Source organism: Euphorbia lathyris, chromosome 9 (genome assembly GCF_963576675.1).
Source record: "Euphorbia lathyris chromosome 9, ddEupLath1.1, whole genome shotgun sequence".
Taxonomy (NCBI): domain Eukaryota; kingdom Viridiplantae; phylum Streptophyta; class Magnoliopsida; order Malpighiales; family Euphorbiaceae; genus Euphorbia; species Euphorbia lathyris.
Genome location: NC_088918.1, coordinates 3,367,118 through 3,384,571, shown reverse-complemented (window position 1 = coordinate 3,384,571; position 17,454 = coordinate 3,367,118). Strand labels below are relative to the sequence as shown.

General features: G+C 39.7%; 1 long non-coding RNA gene across 2 annotated transcripts; it reads right to left on the bottom strand.

Annotated features, from left to right (window-relative positions):
* Positions 1–481: 481 nt before the first annotated feature.
* Positions 482–2,199, bottom strand: LOC136205252 (uncharacterized). Of its 2 annotated transcripts, XR_010675870.1 has the most exons (4): positions 1,907–2,199; positions 1,738–1,814; positions 1,498–1,646; positions 482–935 (listed from the first exon to the last, which is right to left on the bottom strand). It is a non-coding gene; the product is annotated as an uncharacterized lncRNA (long non-coding RNA). The 2 variants fall into 2 exon arrangements; XR_010675869.1 differs by lacking the exon at positions 1,738–1,814 and having other exon boundaries at positions 1,907–2,195.
* Positions 2,200–17,454: the final 15,255 nt, after the last annotated feature.

The following is a 17,454-nucleotide window of genomic DNA, read 5'->3' as shown; positions in this document are numbered from 1 at the left end:
AATCTTTGAAGCTTCCGATTTTCCATGTAAGTTAACCTTCTTGTCCTATTCTTGTTGTCATCTGGGTTTTTATGAGTTCCTCCTCTAGTTCTACCACTGAACTCTTCGATTTGACCACTTCCTCCGAGCCTTTGTTTAGTTGGACTTCTTCCGAGAGCCCTAATTCCTCCGAAAGTACCCCTAGTTGTGATTTAATCGAGTTACGCAATACGGTGAGGGAGAGTAGGAATTAGGGGTGGGCACGGTTCGGTTAACCGGTCCATTAGACAAATAAATTAACCGAACCGAAAATATCGGTTTTTTAACCAATGGAACCGAAACCGGTCCAAACACATCGGTTAACCTTACAAACGGTTAACCGATAATTTCGGATAGGTTTTTCGATTAACGGTTTTTAACCAGTTCTCAATGGTTAACCAAAAATCAACGGTTAACCATAATTTTACCCAAACCTAAATTTTAAATAATATTAAAACATAAATAAATTCAAATAACTTAATAATTAAAGTTCAATAATTAAATTTCTTTCAATTTTTTAATTACACATATCAATACGGTAATATAATAATTACATTACATTACATGCATCAGTAAACATAATTTTAATGTGATGTTGATCCAATGTTGGGCTTCATAGCATCCACAACCGAACACATAAGAGCTATATAACATGAATGAATCAATGCAGCTGCTGCCACTAGGAGTATGAGAGAGGATGGTTATAGGCCCCATGGTGTTCAATTTATTCCTCTTAACGCAGGATAAAACAAAAAATCTTCATGATGTACACAATTGAGAGAAAAATATCAATTGTCAGAAGATTTTGACCAATTTTTAAGTGCATGATTTGAATAATCTCATTATCCTGAAGTATGTGTATGTGACAAGAACAACTAAGTGTACAAAAATACTGCACTCCTACATTCCATAGCAACCTGGATAACAACACATGCATCATGTAAAGCTCCAACATGCACTCACTCAGCATACGAAATAAGATAATCTGTAAAAGGGTAACCAGAAAAAAAGAAACACACTAAACTGAACAAGCATGGATGTTGAAGATATAAAGATTTCAGGTTGACAAATATAATTTTATGCCCTTCATTAAAATACATCTATTTAGTGGACTGCTTAACATTTTTGATATGGAACGAAATAGGTACAATCAACCACTACTTCACAACATAGATTCTCCTACAGAGAACAAAAATAACATCCAGATCGTAACTCATACAGGCAAGCAGCAATTCGAAAATCTGTGCAGCAGAACTGCAGGCTAAATTGCAAATAATTTTAGAACAGCAAAAAACATTTCAGATATACTTAATTGAAACAAGTTTGATAATAAACCATAAACAAAAACTTTACTTTTTTTTATGAAACAAAAACTTTACTGAAACAACAATATCCATGATGGTTTAAACAAGCTGGTTGGTCTAGGACGGTTTAAACGGGTAGTGCAAAAGCAGAGAAGCAATTATTTCTGAGATTTACCATATACAAAACAATACATCGAAAGATTCTACGATGCACTTGTGTCATTAATTTTCCTCAAAGTTCAAGTGATTCAAGTTCCTTTCTAAGTGGTGGAAGCTCATCTTCTAAGTCAGTTGAAAAGCCCTCTTATTTGCTTGTTTCTGGCCCTGTTGCAGCAAATAAGCTTAAAATCAACCCCCCAACTCCCAATGAACAGAAAGGAACATGCATTATATTCATCCATACACAAAATTATACCCCAGATCAAATGAACACAATAACTGCTCAAACTTCCCATCATAAATCAAAATTATACCCAAACCAAATGTATAGCCCTGCATAAACCCAAACCAAATGAATAGAAATAAAGAAATAAGGAGATCGCATCATAAACCATACTCGATAACTTATTAAAATAGAAACTGACCTCAACTGCGTGATTTCTCAGTTGGAAATCGAAAATGGAACTAGAAATTGAAGTTTTGCGATGAAGGACCGACGGCGGTGAACTTCTGTCGTCGAAGGGAAGTGAGCGATCGGGATGAAGGGAAGTGAATCGGCTGGAACTGGTTAGTCATATGATGATGAAGGAAAGTGGTGAGCGATCGGGGCGGGATGAAGGGTAGTAGGCTGTGTCGGCTGGCTGGGTGGTAAGGTGAGGTCTCTCTTTCTTTAGATTTAGGTTTTGTATAATTTTGTACCAGGAATGACAAAAATGGGTTAAGTAAATAAGTATAAAATATAGTTTTTCTGGAAGAATATATAAAATTATAGCTAAGTATAAAATTACAATAGTTTTTTTATATATTCAAATAAATTACAGTAGTTAACTATAAATATAAAATTATAGCTAATTATACTTAGTATTAAGTATAAATATATTATATAAGTATATAACGTTAAATTAGAGTTTTAGTTTTAAAATTATTTTATATAAATATTAAACGGTTCGGTTAACCAAAAACCGCGGTTTTTTAACAGTCCAAACCGAAACCGAAACCGAAACTAGTATATATTTTCAACCCTAAACTGAAACCGCCGGTTCGGTTAACCGCTTTTTTCGGTTCGGATTACCGGTTTACGGTTCGGTTACCGGTTTGACCGGTTTTTTTGCCCACCCCAAGTAGGAATCGTCGCCCTCGTTTAATTGAAATCCAGAACCCTTCCGCCGATGTAGCTCATACCGCTCCGGCGATAGACCTTAGGATCTTTTCGGGAATGGAAGCTTCCCCTTCAACTCCGATTAGAAAAAAGAAGCCTCGGGTGGAGATCACTTTGTCTCGCATGAGTGCCGCAGATCTTGCCGATTTGGCAGATCGCTATCCGTGGATCAAAAATTACGAGACTGAATTGGCGGCTGCTCATCAGCGACCTTCCTGTCCCCCTATAGGATACCTGTCCGTATATAGGAGTCATGTGGAGAGAGGATTCCGCCTTTCTCTTCCCCAGATGATGGGGGATATTTTGGAGTTCTTCGGGATCACTGTCTGCCAGCTGCATCCAAATGGCTGGTTGGACATAGCTCTAGATTTTTTTAGCTTCGAATCTGGGGGTAGTCTGTACTCCCCGTGTCTTCCGATCTCTTCACAAACCTTCGAAGCGTCAAACTGAATCTTTCTTCACGTTTGTCAAATTCAAAGGTTATTCGCCTTTTGTGATAAGATGTCAAACGTCCATCTCTGGGACGAAAAGTTTTTCTTTGTTAAAGCGAAAAAGGGCGAATCACTTGGATTCCCATTAAATTGGAATGCTAAACCTCAACATATGGCTGGGGACTTGCGTATACTGACTGATAGCGATGAAAAAGTGGCGGATCTCATGAAGAGCATCAAAACAGATGTTTAGACGTATGCCGACGCTCTGGAATTCATGATGAATGACATTCCCCTGGTTTCCCGAGTGGGGGATGAGATTACTTACGTGAAGTTCACTCAACTTGATGAAGGTACCTTTGTTTCTTCCTTGAACCTTGATTGTTTTGTTGTTCCCTTATCAGGGAGTTGTCTGAAACTAGTCGCACCCTTGTAAAGAAGCGTAGAAAACAGAATAAGCTGAAGGCCTAAAAGAATGCGCAAGTGGAAAATCCTAGTAAGAGGGACGAGAAACGCCCTCTAGAGGGGGCCGCGAATCCCCCTAGTAAGAAGACGAGATCAGCCGTTGCTAGTGGAGAGAAGTTGCTGGCGAATGCCTTGAAAGCCGGGAAGCCTAGGATGGACTGGTTTAGTTCCAACCAAGAGCAGGTACGGTCGTCTTACTTTTCTTGTTCCTTGGCTTTATAGATCCTCATATTTTGCTTGGATAGGTGATCAAACCTGACTTGGGGAAATACTGGCTTTCCAAGTATGGTGCCAAGGGGTCTCTGCGGAACGAGGTGATAGTGAACGACTTGGATGAAGCCATTGGCCAGCTTGGAGAGGTTCACGAGAACTAGACGAAGTTCTCTGGGTCTGACCATGCTAAAATGGGGAAAAGGGATCTCCTTTCAGTAAGCTTTTCTCTTCTTGTTTTACATTTTTGGATGAAAGAGTGATCTCTATGAGGGAGACTTTGTTTATTAAACGGTCTTTTTATCTTGTCATGACTATGCTCATATGCGTGCAATGGAGGCAGATCTTTTCTAGGGAGTTGCGGATAAGGCTACTATCCAGAGGCTGGAGAATGAGGTAGCAGTGGCCAATGCCAATGCAGCTGCTGCCATTGCACTTAATCGAAAGAAGGATGACGAGATCCGCCAGCTGAAAGAGAAGATGGCGGAAGACACTGAGAACCATAAAGCGGCCTTACTGAACTCGGAGATTATGGCGGGTAGCCGTGCTTACTACTACGGTGAGCGGATCATGGCCTATGTTAAGCTTACCTACCCCGAGATTGATTTTGTGGATCCGGAGTACGTGGTCCCTGAGGTCGAGGATGCCATTAGATATGACAGGATATCGAACGTTAAAGATTTTATCCGCGATCAAGTTCAGAAGGAGCTGAATGGATCGGGCGAGGAGAGCAAACCTGTTGTCGACCTTGAATCGGATGATCTCAACAAAGCATCCAAAGAGGCGGGTGACAAGGCTTATGACGCGGTGATTGGTAGTACGGCTCCTCAGGTGGGAATTGTCGTTACAGAGAGTGAGGCTCCTCTCGAGGGCGCATCTTTAGAAAAAGATACTAAGGAGGATGTCGCTGTAAACATTTAGTTTATTTGTGAATGTAACTAAGTACAATTGTTATTTTTCGATTAATCCTTTCTCGACCATTAACTTTACCTTATGCTTTATATCTTTCAGCGAGTAAATTTCTAGGTTTAGGACTTTATTTTGCTAGCTCAAGGTAGGTGGCCAGCCATACTTTGAAGTGTGAGCCTTTTTGAAGGCTTTGAAGCTTTTTATTCCTTTTGAGGAAGTTAAGCTGCCTTAGGCGATCGATTTGCTTCCTATCTTTGAGGTGAATCGATCCGCCACCAAGTCTTGTAACTCTTCTTTGGGAAGAATATTTGAGGATGTAAATATCTCACGTCTGAGAAATGTTTTAACCCTGTCTCTGTCAGTGATCAATTATTTCCTATCTTTGAGGTAAACTGATCCGCCGCTGAGATTATTGTTCTCCTATCTTTAAGGAGAAGGTAGTCATGTCATGACGGCATTATTCTACCATGGGAATGCTTTTGTTACCTCCCCATTTTTTGAATCTGGAATATTTATATTGCTGCAAGAAAATACTTTAAGAAATAATTTACTGTTGAAACACATTTCCACAAGATTTTGATTTGACAAAATCATCCATGATTAAGAGACAATTAAATTTAAGTGCTTTGATTTAATTGTACTAATCCGTTTGTTCAATGTTGAGTACAAATATGAATGCAAAAGGAAATAAAAATAAGACAGGACAAAGACACAGCGTAAGCTGAGTAAAGAGCAACTCAGCATCATAAAAGATAAGTCATCATCACAACAACAGGCTAAGAATAAAGATGATCTGAGAAGCTGAGTAGAACGGAACTCGGCATAAAAGAAGAAATGTCTGCTTCAGAATGAAGTCTTACAGAATGAAGCTGACCTTGGAAGCTGAGTATGGGAGAACTCAGTATGAAATCTGGCAAACAATCAAAGGCAGTGGACAACGAAGTCAAGGTGAGTTATCCTCAAGACAGCATGAAAAGTCCGTTGGCTAGAAGACAAAGACTGCCAACCCTCTGCGCCAATAATAGAAATCTCGGAATTACGCAAAAGCCAAATTCCAAGATGAATGGGTCAACTGTCCGTGGCTGAAAGACGAACTGCCGCAAAAAGACAAAGTCTGTAGGAAGAAGACAAGCCTGACGTCTGAAGAATTCAGGATTGGCCTGCACATCTGAAGCTGACCAGAGATTTGTCCCCTAAAAGAGTCGTTTTGGACTCAATGGACAAATCAAACTTCAAATGATTTGTTTCCTACATTTCAACTATAAAAGGGACAAAGGTTTCATTTGGAAGATTGCCGATTTACAGAAAATCATAAGGGAGAAAGATACAAATCAAAAGCACTCAAAAACAAGAAAAAGATCTTACACCAAACTTCCATTCTTTGTGTAAATGCTAGATTGATTGTAATCATCTAAAGTGTTCCTTGTTTGAAAGGGAACAAGTTCTTATCAATTGTAATATTGAGAGTGTATGCTGAGTGTTCGGTGTTGAGTACTTAGTGGTACAAAAAATCTGGGTGTTCGGTTATAGCATTCAGTAGGAGTTGAGTAGACGAATAGAGGAAGGTACTCTTGCATATTCAACTGCCTTGTAAACAGTTTGTGCTCTACCTTTAAAGAGCTCAGTATTGGATTCTAAAAGCCTGGAGGACTCTGGGGACTGGACGTAGGCAGAGAGGCCGAACCAGGATAAGTGATACTGAGTAATCTCTAACTATATATATATATATATATATCTGTATGTGTTGTATGGTAAACTTACTCAGCATCTAAACTGATTAAGCTGACTCTGAGTAAATTAGAGTGCTAAGTTGAAAGCTGGCCTCTCTGAGTGGCAATTCTCAACTTACAAGTAAAACAGTTCTAGTCAATGTCTGACTAAAGCTGTCTTACGCTAAATTCGGCCAAGCTGACCAAAGCTGAGTTGACAAACTTACCAAAACTATTAAGTTAGCATAAATAATTAACGAAAAAGTTATATTAGTTTCTAACCCCCCCCCCCTTGGAACTAATCACACGGGACCAACAAGTGGTATCAGAGCCTAAGCTCACTACTCAAAGATATAACTATCTTGAGCGGATCCCTATAAATGGCTAAGAACAGCACTCGGTTCCTTCCAGAAAACCAAACAACACAAATACTCCCTGAGGGATTATCAATTACTAGGCCTCCCCTATTCTTTGGGTCTAATTATACATTCTGGAAGAATAGGATGAAAAACTTTATTCAAGCCACAAACATGAGTGCATGGCTTGCGATTGTTCAAGGTCCACATGTGCCATATAAAACTGTTAACAATGAGAAAATTGTTAAAAGCGAAGCTGAGTGGACAGAGGATGACCTTAGAAAATTACAAAATAATGCTTCAGCTATAAATATGCTTCACTGTGCTTTAGATGCTGCAGAATACAATAAGATTTCAGGATGTGAGTCAGCACAGGAGATTTGGAAGAAGCTCGAGGTGACCTATGAAGGCACAAGCAAAGTCAAAGAGTCAAAGGTGAATCAACACATGAGATTGTATGAGCTGTTCGAAATGAACGACAACGAATACATCTCTAGCATGAATGCTAGATTCACCAATATTATAAATGAGCTAAAGAGACTCGGCAAGAACTTCACCGAAGAAGAACAAGTGAAGAAAATCTTGAGAAGCTTACCAAAGAGCTGGCAAGCAAAGAAAACTGCAGTAGAAGAAGCTCAGGACCTGACTACGTACAAGTATGATGAGCTAATCGGATCTTTGCTGACTCCTGAAATCTCAATGCAAAACTTTGAAGCTAAAGAGAAGGAAAGGTCAGAAGACAAGAAACAAAAGTCACTGGTCATGAAAGTTGACTCGACCGAAGCTGACTCAACTGATGATGAGGAAATGGCCATATTCACTAGAAAGATGAAGAAGCTGTTCAGAAGAAATGACAGGAGCAGCAAACGGCCATACAAAAGAGGTGACAGATACAAAGCTGAGTCGAGTGACAAATACAAGAAGGACAACTCCAAGTCCGTCACATGTTTTGAGTGCCACCAAACTGGGCATATCAAGCCAAGCTGTCCGAATCTCAAAAAGGATAAGAAGGGAAACAATAAAGCAATGGTAGCAATATGGAGAGACAGTGATGAGTCAACCTCATCTGAAGCTGAGCAAAATGAAATTGCCAATATATGTTTCATGGCAGATGATGGAGCTGACCATTCTCAATCTGAGCAAGCGGACCTCTCTGATGAAACTGACCAGGAGGTACACAACAATGAGGTAACACCCTTACTCTTGTTTAGAAATGAGATGGTAAATGCCCTGAGTGATTTATACAAGCTAACTAAGAAATGCCATAAGAAAATAAAATCACTCAGCAGGAGATGTGACGAGATTGAAGAGGTCAAGCTGAGTGACCTCTGATATCTTCTCCAAGACAATTCAGACTTACATACCAACATGCAAATAATGCATAAGTTTGTCACGGAGGTCCAATCTGAGTCAAAGAAACTAAGAAAGGACATTACAACCTTACAGAGTTAAGTAAAAGGCTCAAACAGAAATAAACCCCATACTGAGTACGCAAGTACTAATCAGCATAAACAGTTCACTCAGTGTGACTGTTGCGGAAAAAGGGGACACATGAAAGAAGTGTGTTGGTTCAACAAGCGGATTGTCCAATGTGACTTCTGCGGAAGAAAAGGGCATACTACTAAGGTATGTTGGCATGCTCAGCATAACAATGCTGACTACACTCAGCATTACCCCCAAAGGGCAACTTATTGTGACTTCAGTGGTAAAAATGGCCGTACTATAAAAGTCTGTCGTCACAAACTAAAATATGACTTTGCACCTGTTTATACTAACAAGAAAGGACCCAAAAAGAATTTGGTACCTAAAGATGAATAGTTTAAAATGCAGGTTAGCTTGACATGCGTGGAGAAGTCAAAACTTTGGTACATAGATAGCACATGCTCAAGACATATGACAGGTGATGAAACACAATTCATCACACTAGAGCTTAAACGAGGTGGAAGTGTAAGCTTTGGAGACAATAAGAAGGGTAAGATAGTCGGCTCAGGTACTATCGGAGGTAACCCAACTATTGAGTCAGTCTCCCTAGTTAAAGGTCTCAAATACAATCTGCTGAGTGTAGCTCAACTTTGCAAGAGCGGCCGAAAGGTTGTATTTGATGACACTAAGTGTCAAATACTCGAGGGAAATACAAATGAATTGATTTTAACTGCCCCTCGTGTAGACAATGTATACATGCTAAATTTAGAAAAACAGTTTTTTGAAAACATATGCTTAGTGTCTAAAGAGGGTAACTCCTGGCTATGGCATAGAAGACTTGGGCATGTCAGCATGGACCTTCTTGCCAAATTAGCTAGAAAGCAATTAGTTGAGGGTTTACCCAAATTAAAATTTGAAAAAGATCAATTGTGTAAAGCTTGTCAGCAGGGTAAACAAACCAAAAATTCATTTCAAAGTAAAAACATTGTCTCAACCAAGAGACCATTGGAATTACTACACTTGGATCTTTTCAGACCTATCCAGCCACTCAGCTTGGGAGGTAAGAGATTTTCCTTGGTCATTCTAGACGATTTCTCTCGGTACACTTGGATCATCTTGCTGAGTAGCAAGGATGAAACATTTGAGATGTTTACCACATTGATTAAAAAACTTGAAATTGACAAAGACCTAAAAGTAGCTCATATTAGAAGTGACAATGGTGGAGAATTCAAAAACTAACAGTTTGACGAATTCTGTGAAACCAGTGGTATTGACCACAATTTCTCTGCTCCCAGAACACCTCAACAGAATGGGGTTGTTGAAAGGAAGAACAGAACTATTGTCGAAATAGCTAGAACCATGCTGAGTGAAATAGGCTTCCAAAGTACGTCTGGGGCGAAGCTGTCCACACAGCATCTTACATACTTAATAGGGCTCTAGTTAGACCTATACTTAAGAAAACCCCATATGAACTTTGGAAAGAACGAAAGCCCAACATTGGCTAATTTCGTGTCTTTGGATGTAAGTGTTTTATACTCAATACAAAGGATAACCTTGGAAAATTTGATGCTAAAGCTGACGAAGCGATCTTTTTAGGGTACTCAACAAACAGTAAAGCATATAAAGTATATAATAAAAGAACTCAGGTTGTAGAAGAGTCTGTACATATTGAGTTCGATGAAGCTGACCCTACAGGAAAGTTAGCTCAGCTCGAAGAAGATGTACCAAGCTCAGCTTCCGCTGATCATCCAGGAGCCTCTGAGTTATCAATACAAGGGCTGACCAAAGGTAAGCAAGAAGTTGAAATTACATTTGCTGACCAATCTACTCCTGTAGAGATTGTAGAAACACCTGTTTCAAACGACTCAACACTACCTAAGGAAATAAAAATTCCAAGAGGACACTCAGAAAAATCTATTCTTGATGCTGCTGACAACAAGCTGATGACAAGAGATCAGCTTCGGAAGTATCTAGGCAATGTGGCTTCTGTATCAGTACATGAACCAAAGAACTTTGCTGATGTTGAGCACGATGAATATTGGATCAATGCTATGCAAGAAGAGCTAGACCAATTCACAAGAAATGAGGTTTGGGATTTAGTACCTAAGCCTAGAAATCAAAAGTCCATAGGAACTAAGTGGGTCTTTAGAAACAAACTAGATGAGCATGGAAACGTAGTTAGAAACAAAGCTCGACTTGTAGCCCAAGGCTATAGTCAGCAAGAGGGTATTGACTATGGTGAAACTTTTGCACCAGTTGCTAGGCTAGAAGCCATACGTATATTGTGTGATTATGCTAGTTTTATGAACTTTAAATTATACCAAATGGATGTTAAAAGTGCATTTCTTAATGGCTTTATAAACGAGGAGGTATATGTTAATCAACCTCCTGGGTTTGAAGATCCAAAATTTCCAAACCATATTTATAAACTCAAGAAGGCCTTGTATGGCCTGAAGCAAGCTCCAAGAGCTTGGTATGAGAGGTTGACAAACTTCCTGCTAACCAGGAACTATGTTAGAGGAAAAGCTGACACAACCTTGTTCATTAAGAAAAAGGGTAAACATACCCTACTTGCACAAATTTATGTAGATGATATAATATTTGGTGCTACTGACGAATCTTTGTGTAAAGAGTTTAGCAAACAGATGCAAACTGAGTTCGAGATGTCCTTGATGGGTGAACTCAACTTCTTCCTTGGACTTCAAATTAAGCAAGGTAAGAATGGCATCTTCATAAGTCAGTCCAAGTACACCAAAGAGATGTTAAAGAAATTTGATATGGAAGATTGCAAACCCATATCAACCCCAATGGGTACTGATACTGTCCTATGCAAAGATGAGAAAAGTAAGTCAATAGATAGTAAACTTTATCGAGGTATGATAGGTTCCTTACTTTATCTCACAGCTAGTAGACCTGATATACAGTACTCAGTATGTTATTGTGCAAGATATCAAGCTGACCCCGGGGAATCTCACCTAATTGCTGTAAAAAGAATTTTTTAGATATTTGTAGATCTCAGTTGATGCAGGTTTATGGTATCCAACCTCAAATGACTTCACACTCATTGGATATACTGATGCTGACTACGGACGAGACAAGCTAGAACGTAAGAGTACTTCGGGAGGATGTCATTTTCTTGGAAGCTGTCTAGTATCTTGGTTCAGCAAGAAGTAATCATCCGTAGCCCTGTCTACAACTGAAGCTGAGTATGTAGCTGCTGGAAGCTGTGTTGCTCAAGTCCTATGGATAAAGCAACAGCTTGAGGATTATGGAGTAAAAACAGAAACAATAGAGATCAAATGTGACAACAAAAGTGCCATTGATCTATCCAAGAATCCAATCTAACACAGCAGGATGAAGCATGTCAGCATAAGGCACCACTTCATTAGAGATCACGTACTAAAGGGTGAGATCAAGCTAACCTATGTGCCAACAGATAAACAGCTTGCAGATATCTTCACCAAGCCATTGGCTCGTGAACAATTCAACATACTAAGGGAAGCTATCGGTATGTCTAATCCTCTTCAATAACTCTATGGGTAAAATTGAATGTTGAATGAATGCCATGCTGAGTGAATTCAAAATTAGTAACTGCTACTTACTGGGCTTAAAATGTAGAAGACCACTCCATGCTCAATAGATATACATGTTGAAGTGATTATCCCATGCTAAGTTACTAAGAGAAGAAATTCATTTACATAGAACAAGGTACTCAGCATCACAAATGCTTCGAATTCTAGCAAAGCTGAGTTAAAACCCACTTGCACCATTAAACGCTAACACGTGTAATAAATAGCACCTAGGATAACACAAGCCATAAATGGGAAAACCCATGCACCGAACGTGTCATAAATGACAGAATCTCTGTCGATTGAACGTCCCAAGGAGAAACGGCTAGTTCAACGAATAGGATCGATTTCAATCTCTATAAATAGTGAAAGATTTCCCACTTAATCCTCTTTACGCTTGAATCTTTTGGTATTCGAATTCCTCTCTCTCTAAATTTCAAAATTCCTAAGAATCTCTTAGAAGAAAATGTCGAACCCTCAAAATATCTCCGGTGGTGATTCCGGCAAACATCACACCGATGAAAATCCAAAATCTCCTCCTCAGCTCAACCAAACTCCGAACAAAAACCCTCAAGCTGACCCAGCAAGCTCTTCAAAGAAGCCCACAAAAAGAAAAATGATCAAAGTTCACAAGAAGGTCAACAATCTGGAAGTTCTGAAATGTAGATGGTTCTCTCCGAGCTTCATCACCGCTGAAAAACCCTTCTGTGAGTGGATTGAGAAAAATGAATGGGTAAGACTCTTCTCTCTCTCTGGGAAAACCTATCCTAGATTAGTTAGGGAATTTTACTCCAACCTTTTTGTTGACGAAGAAGATGCTGACTACTTGGAAACTTCCGTCAAGGGACACAAGATAACAATCACCCCATCTTACTTAGCAACCCTACTCAACCTGTCAGAAAAAGGGAAAGAATTTAGGACAACCAAAGAAAAGCTTGACCATGTCAAGGGATTTTGTAAGCCAAAGAATCACAAGGGAGAAATACCCAGTACCTGTATGGGCCAAAATCAGAAGATGGCTCATTACATATTGACTAACTTCATCTTCCCAAAGCTCAGCTCAGCATCATCGGCATCCAATTTCAAGCAGTGCTTCATATGGCACATGCTGACCTACAACCCACTAAATATGCTTGTGTTCCTAGTCGGTGCACTTCAACGGGGAGGTAAGAAACTCAGACTAGGCTCTCTAATCACCAAAATCCTCGAGGATCAGAAAATAGAGACCATCAATGATACTGACAGTTTGGGAAGTGAAATCACAGCGGCTCTGCTATTCGGGTTGTTATTCAACCAACCTTTGAAGGGGACTGAAGGTGCTGAGGAAGATGAGAAAGAAAATGATGCTGAACAAGAAGTAGAAGCTCAGCAAAAGCAGAAGCTGAGCAAGAAGTAGAAGTCGAACCTAAAGGAAAGAAAGCTACTGTTGAGCCAGCAACAATAAAGAAGAAGAGGAAAGCACTTGAAACGTGCTCAAGAGATGTTGATACTGTCCCAAGAAAGGTACGAGCAGTGTCTAAGGGGAGAAAGCTGATGCTGACCAAACTCAGGTTACACTTAAGTCAGCAGAGAAGAGAAAGAGGCAAGCTGAGCCCGGAGAAGAGAATGAAGAAACACCAGATCCACCTCTACAGAGAATAAAAAGCTCTGGTTTGAAAACTGTTGAAGCTGACCCCCTCAACTGGATTGTCACTCCCCAGTCACACTTCGTCAAAAGCCTTGGGATTGACATTGAAAAAACTCCTATTGTGCCAGGAGAGAGAGAACAGAGTAATAATGCCACTCAGCCTGACACTAAGGAAGCAGATCATGCTGAGCTAGATGATATTGAACAACATCAGGAGGAAAATGATGAACAACCAGGGAATGATGAACTTTTGAAAAATCATCGTCTAGCTCCAGTGAAGATATTCAAGCTAATCCTTCACCCCCAAAAGCTAAGGAATTTCGACGACTTAAGAAGAAGGCACACAAGCAAACACCTATCGATCTTCTGGATGATTCCCCACCTCGAGAGCCACTTACTGACCTCTCCGATATCCAATTCAAATACTTCTCACATGATACTGAGTCTCCTCCTAGGGAATCTGTGCAAAATCAAGCCTCTGTTACTCATATTGAAGAACAAGCCAAGACTCTGGAACATCCAAATTTTGCCGAGCAAGTGCTCGAAGTCCAAGTTGCTCAAGACGGGGAGACAACTATGGGACAACCTGGTCAACTTCCTCCTCATGATGAATAAGTCAACATCTCTGTAAGTCCTTCCCCTCAAACTCAAAATACACAGGATGTTGAGCACTCAATTCCTCATACTGAGCTACCGCCAGGACCAACAATTGTCTAACCTAGCCAAACTACCAAGCAGCCAACTCCACCACCTTCGAGCTCAACTTCAATTCCAGCCTCTGAGTCAACTCTTGCAGGCCAATTTGCCTATCTAAGTGCCACTGAGTCTGGGCACAGAATCATTGCCTCTGCTCAGTCTCTTCTTCAGGAATTGAATCCTCCTCATGCTGATGCTGCTAGGTCTGCGAATAATGAGTCCTCCCAACTTTCATCCATCACTCAGCTGCTGAGCGAAATTCAGAGTCTCAAAGATATCATAAGTGTAATGACCACGGTCCAGACACAGCAACCCAAGCAAGACCAAATTGCAAAGCTAACTGAATTATTGCTCATGTTGGTCAACCACATGAATTCAATTGAAGGCAAAATCCAAAGTCTATCTGCAATACATCCAGGGTATGCTACTTCTACTGAGCTTAAGGATCACTTTGCTAAGCTGACCACAGATCTGGCCAACATTGGATCTTCGGTTCATCCTGAGTATGCCACTTCTGCTGAGATTGAGCAATACTTCTCTAAGTTGACCTCTGACCTGACCTGCACACGTGAATTGATTTCCTCCACTTCTCAGTGTGCCATTGATCAACTGAGTGAAGCTGTGCGTCTTCTCAATGTCAACAAAGAAAAGATGGATGTTGACCCCATCACTAATGAAACCCTTCTGAGCTTCTCACAAACCATCCTTCGCTCAGTACACTACACAAATGCTCAACGCCAATTCTACGACTCAGCTCTGCTCAAGATGTACCATCAATCCTTTGCCCAGCTCACTGAGTCCATCTCCTGGATAAGCAAATCTCATGAATGTCTCATCAGTATGCTAAGTAGGTCCTTACGGGTTCCTCGAACTGTTCAAGATGACTGTGTTCCAGTTATTGATGGCCTAAGTGAGAGTACAAGAAGGTTGCAGCATTATTCAAACTCTCTGTCTGGTGCTGCTAGAAATGATACGTTCATTCCTCCTCCTTCCGATGATGGCAAAACGGGGGAGAAAAGCCAAGATGGAACTCAGCACGCCGGTGGTGCATCAGGAAGTAAAGACAAAGGAAAAGGCAAGTATGTTGAAGCCAGTCTGAAGAAGAAGTAGTAGTCTAGTCTAATATTTGTGCTTAATATTTGTGTTTCTTGTCAAGTAAATTTATGATAAGCATCACTTTATCTAACCTGTCTTAATACCATGCTTAGTAGTATATACTGATCTGTCCAAATTGAACAAACAAATCATAATACTCAGTATACATCTTCACACATAAGTAAACTGAAGTAATAAAATGACCATTTCTGAAAACTGACCTATCTGATCTTAGAAGATCTAGGATTGAACTTAGTCAGTACAAATATCTTTAATTTCTCTCAATTAAATCTTGGAAGGTTTAGAGTTAAGTTAATAAATGCAACCCTTACGGGGGAGCAAATTTCAGGAATATGAAAAATAAATCAATCATGGGGAATTTCAAAACTCAGTTCCATAATTATGTATTTTGCCAACATCAAAATGGGGGAGTTTGTTGAAACACCTTTCCACAAGATTTTGATATGACAAAATCATCCATGATTAAGAGACAATTAAATTTAAGTGCTTTGATTTAATTGTACTAATCCGTTTGTTCAATGTTGAGTACAAATATGAATGCAAAAGAGCGTAAGCTGAGTAAAGAGCAACTCAGCATCATAAAAGATAAGTCATCATCACAACAACAGGCTAAGAATAAAGATGATCTGAGAAGCTGAGTAAAACGAAACTCAGCATAAAAGAAGAAATGTCTGCTTCAGAATGAAGTCTTACAGAACGAAGCTGACCTTGGAAGCTGAGTACGGGAGAACTCAGTATGAAATCTGGCAAACAATCAAAGGCAGTGGACAACGAAGTCAAGCTGAGTTATCCTCAGGACAACATGAAAAGTCTGTTGGCTAGAAGACAAAGACTGCCAACCCTCTGCGCCAATAATAGAAATCTCGGAATTATGCAAAAGCCAAATTCCAAGATGAATGGGTCAACTGTCCGTGGCTAAAAGACGAACTGCCGTAAAAAGATAAAGTCTGCAGGAAGAAGACAAGCCTAACGTCTGAAGAATTCAGGATTCAGGATTGGCCTGCACATCTGAAGCTGACCAGAGATTTGTCCCCTAAAAGAGCTGTTTTGGACTCAACGGACAAATCAAACTTCAAATGATTTATTTCATACATTTCAACTATAAAAGGGACAAAGGTTTCATTTGGAAGATTGTCGATTTACAGAAAATCATAAGTAAGAAAGATACAAATCAAAAGCACTCAAAAACAAGAAAAAGATCTTACACCAAACTTCCATTCTTTGTGTAAATGCTAGATTGATTGTAATCATCTAAAGTGTTCCTTGTTTGAAAGGGAACAAGTTCTTATCAATTGTAATATTGAGAGTGTATGCTGAGTGCTCGGTGTTGAGTACTTAGTGGTATAGAAAATCTGGGTGTTCGGTTATAGCATTCAGTAGGAGTTGAGTAGACGAATAGAGGAAGGTACTCTTGCATATTCAACTGTCTTGTAAACGGTTTGTGCTCTACCTTTAAAGAGCTCAGTATTGGATTCTAAAAGCCCGGAGGACTCTAGGGACTGGACGTAGGCAGAGAGGCCGAACCAGAATAAGTGATACTGAGTAATCTCTACCTCTATATATATATATATATATATATATATATATGTATGTGTTGTATGGTAAACTTACTCAGCATCTAAACTGATTAAGCTGACTCTGAGTAAATTAGAGTGCTAAATTGAAAGCTGGCCTCTATGAGTGGCAATTCTCAACTTACAAGTAAAACAGTTCTAGTCAATATCTAACTAAAGCTGTCTTACACTAAATTTGGCCAAGCTGACCAAAGCTAAGTTGACAAACTTACCAAAACTGTTAAGTCAGCATAAATAATTAATGAAAAAGTTATATTAGTTCCTAACCCCCCTTGGAACTAATCACACGGGACCAACAAGTGGTATCAGAGCCTAAGCTCACTACTCAAAGATATAACTATCTTGAGCGGATCCCTATAAATGGCTGAGAACAGCACTCGGTTCCTTCCAGGAAACCAAACAACACAGATACTCCTTGAGGGATTATCAATTACTAGGCCTCCCCTATTCTTTGGGTCTAATTATACATTCTAGAAGAATAGGATGAAGAACTTTATTCAAGCCACAAACATGAGTGCATGGCTTGCGATTGTTCAAGGTCCACATGTGCCATATAAAACTATTAACAATGAGAAAATTGTTAAAAGCGAAGCTGAGTGGACAGAGGATGACCTTAGAAAATTACAAAATAATGCTTCGGCTATAAATATGCTTCACTGTGCTTTAGATACTGCAGAATACAATAAGATTTCAGGATGTGAGTCAGCACAGGAGATTTGGAAGAAGCTCG